Below are 3,963 nucleotides of genomic sequence, written 5' to 3'. Positions count from 1 at the left end.
TTAAGGTTTTCACAAGCATTATAACATACAACTGCTGTTTTATGCATGCTGCCATGTATCCGTGGCTTTTGCCACCTTGAATAAGAATCAGGTCCCATAAAAGAGTGTCTGTTTGTTTAGGATCTGTCCCAACCTGGCAGGTTTTAAGGTTTGATTCAAGTATTCGGGTTGGTGTGTTTGTGCTTCACATGCAGGGGTGCTTGTATTCCCTTTTGTAATTTTAAGCAAGGTTGCATGCAGTCAGGACTTTGACTGAAGATACCAAGGAGTACTCTGGGTCGCTATGCGGTGGTGATGATTCAGTGTGTGCTCTCCTCCTAACTGCTGTTGCACCTTACTGGAGCACTGGTTTTGAGATGCTGCAGTGATGGAGATGCTGTGGTCCTTCAGATGAAATGTAAAATAAAGGTCCTGATCACCTATGATCCCTGAATGTCCCATGTCCGTTTCCTTCAGATCCATTCTGTGCTGGTGAATTTCCCTCCCTCAGACTTTAATCATCATTAAATAGTTCAGTCGAAGGAATGTTAAAACTAGTTGGAGCCATAGTATAGATCAAGCTTCACTACCGAACAGGCTGAACCATTGTTACTGAACTGGTTTTAAAACTGGTTTACTAAAAACATGCTGCTTGGAGACTAGTGTATGCTGTGGCTCTGACCAGTTTTAAAATCAATTCACCTTCTTCCTTAATCAAACTGCCTAGCATTAGTCCTGGTAATCGCACTCTGCCCCCTTGATTTTTCTTGGCACTTTTCACATCCTGGCCTAAGCTGTTGGGTAGTAGTGTGTAGACTTAAACAGCAGCCGTGTCAGGGAGGTGGGTCCAATGGTGGGTGAAGCCAATCTCTTGTTTGTGGTTTGTAGAAACACGTGGGATCCTTTGATGTGTGAAGCACAGCATAAATGGAGAATATCATGTTGCAGGCATGGATTCCTCCTAACATATTCAGAGTTCTGAGGGGGACAGAACATAGTCGTAAGGAAAGTGCGTAATAAGAAGTTTTATTTAAGCAGAGAGGGAATTTATCCCACCTGTTTCCACTGTCCAGTATGATACAGGTGGTCTGTATGGAGGTCTGAACCAGAAATGCTGTGTGAAGGACAAGAAACGTTAGTTTATGGATCTGTTTTAACCAGTAATATGATTTCAGGGCTACAATTATTGCCTGCTCATGTTGGGCATACATCAGTCTTGTTCATTAAAGAAAATGAAATTTGTGCAAAATTACTCTGGTCCTGGAATGCTATGAAGTTAAGCATGGGGTTTTGTATACTTAGCTTCATCAGCAATATTTACTGTAAGCAGTGGGACTTTCACATGTTGACTGAAGGAATGGTGAATTCGGATGATTCCTTTATTTCAACATTGTCATATAAAGAAGGTTGTTGTGTTCTTACACAGAGAGGAGTCTAGGCTCACTAGTATTCTCAATGTCCATAACAGCGTGGGCATTTTGTTGAGGGACTGGAGAAAAGCAAGAAGCCCTTTTTTAAGGACAAGAGGAATCACATCCTGCATTGGGTTCCTCATAACTGCTAAAATGTATGTGCAACCTGGCACTCAGGTTTGTTTTACCGTTTCTTTATCAGAGTGTTCTGAGGCATCTCTTGCTTTCTTTTCTGCTGCCCCCCCTTCTCTGTTGGTTACTGTGGTAAAAGCACGAGGAAGTGTTTCTTGCCACAGTGTACTCAACCGCAAAAGATTTCACTTTCAGATTTTTTTTTTTTTTCCTATTTGTGGCATAGCTTTCTGCACCAGACTAAGACGGTTAGTGGCAACGAAAGCATGCATTTGAATGTGCAGTGAATTGAGACATTAAAAATACTGGGCATGGGAAGAAACCTCTATTTTTTTTAAGTCCTCTTTCACTCCCTTTCCAGTTAGGTGTGTGGGTTTTCTGTTAGGCATCCATTTATTTACATTTTGCCCAGCAGCACAGGCAAAGAGATGCTGCAAACGCATAAGGAGTAGTTGTCTACAAATACGCCCCATTATACTTTTAGAAAATGAAGCTTGTTCCTTTTATATATATATATATATATAGCCCTAATTTTCTAGTTGAAGACCTCGCTGTTCACGTTGTTGAAGCTGGGGGTGTGCCATAATTGTACCTCCTTCTGGAGATATGAAGGATTTGTCACCTTTCTAGTATTTCTCAAGATGAACTACTCCTGGATGTATTGCTCTTGGTAATCGTAGGGCTTTGCTGCTTTATATTGGCCTGTATTGGGGTAGCTTTCCACCAAATGTGCATCAGTTGTGAGTATGGCAAAACTCCAATAAAAGTATTCTGCTGAAACACTAAACTTTGCAATTTTGGAGAGTGGACAGCATACCATGTAGGATATTGCTTTGTTGAGGACAAAGCTATAGAAGGCCAAGGTGGATAAAGAACAACCTTATGTGAAAGATAGAATGGCTTGGTCTTCCACCTGCTTAGTAACCATGTTGTTTGAATAGAGATGATAGAGGTTGCTGGAGAAATAGTGTTAGCACAGCACCAGAGGAATCTTGCCCATGGCATGGCTCTGTAAAGCTGCAAAGGGACATTTTTTTTTTTAAGCCCCTAATAGCAGGATTGTTGACCTGCTTATCTGAACTTCCTTCACATAATGAAAGCTTGGAAAAAGTTGGGGTGTTCAGCACATCCCTGCCACCACGAATTCACCTGCCCTTCCCATCAGCTCTCAGCAGTAGCGAAAGAGGCTTATAATGCAAGCAGTGTTGTCTGCATTGCGTCTGCCCAAAGAGCATCTGTTCAAGGCACAGTTATGCCATCCTTTTTTCCTCTTCTGCTTCTGGGCATGATGACCCTGATCACAGAAAAGGGCTGCTATCATTTGAGATCTAGTTCATTTAAAAGGAAAAAAAAAAGCGAATAGTTTTGGGTGTTGCACTTACCCCACAGTCTGCAGGCTTTCCTGTATTTCAGAATTATGTATCTCCCTTTTGTGCAAGAGACCTACACGAACCAGGAGAATGAATAGACAGATAACTGTTGAATGCTGCAAGTTTTGAAGCAGAGAATGCCCTCCAATTTTTAAGTTGTTAAAAGTAACTTGTAACAGTAAGTCATGAAAATTGTTTCAGGCATTAGTGTAGTTTTCTTGAGCTTTAACACCTATTTTACTCACATTCCCCAAAGCCACCTCTGTGCTCCATACCCAAGTGACTTCCTCTTGGGTAGGCTGTAACTGATACAGGATAAGTTTGTCCATTTTAGCAGCAGTTCAGGTGGCTCCAGACTCTTCAGATACTGGTTCCAATGGTCTGGCTGTATTAAAGAACCAAGTTAGCAGCTCAGATTTTAGATGTTGTTTCCTTGCCCCTTAAAAAGATGTTTTTAACTTTGGAAGGCAGAAAGGAATTCTTAGCTCAAGATGAGATATTTATCCAAAAAAATTATTGTTTGTGCCTGTAGTTTAATACGTGCACAAAGTCTTTGGTCTCAGACTAGGCAGAAGATATATAATCTTGACTGTTAATGTAAAAGGGGTGGAGTGGGTGCTGCTTGAGCTCCTCATTTCGCCTTTCAGAGCACCTCTTTTCCTGCAAGCTTTACTACTTTGGAAAGGGCATTTTGGCTTGTGTGGGCAAATGGTGTTGGTACTGTATAATCATGAGTGAATTCAGTTAGAGGTTTTGTGATGCAGTGGTCTCCCCTCTGGTCCACCCATTGAGAACCCAGTTTGTTTAACTTATCTGATTTTTGATTTTTTTTCTTTACAGCATACATGAGGGACCTGCGTAGAGGGTTTCTCTTTAGCAGGAGCTGTGATTGTAGCATCAGGCTGGAGTGTATGGGAATAGGTCAGGTGTGACAGGCGAGAGAGCCTTTTGACGCAGAATGTGTGGGAGTGGTTGTAATGTGAGATTTGTACCGAGGACCAGGCTTCAAAGCCTGTCAAAGAACAAAGGCTCTTCCCATCCTAGTCACTAGGCTTTTGGTAGGATGAGTC

This window comes from Gavialis gangeticus, unplaced genomic scaffold (assembly GCF_001723915.1).
Source record: "Gavialis gangeticus isolate Ggan-Ray unplaced genomic scaffold, GavGan_comp1, whole genome shotgun sequence".
NCBI lineage: Eukaryota > Metazoa > Chordata > Crocodylia > Gavialidae > Gavialis > Gavialis gangeticus.
Note: the sequence above shows the minus strand (reverse complement) of the source record.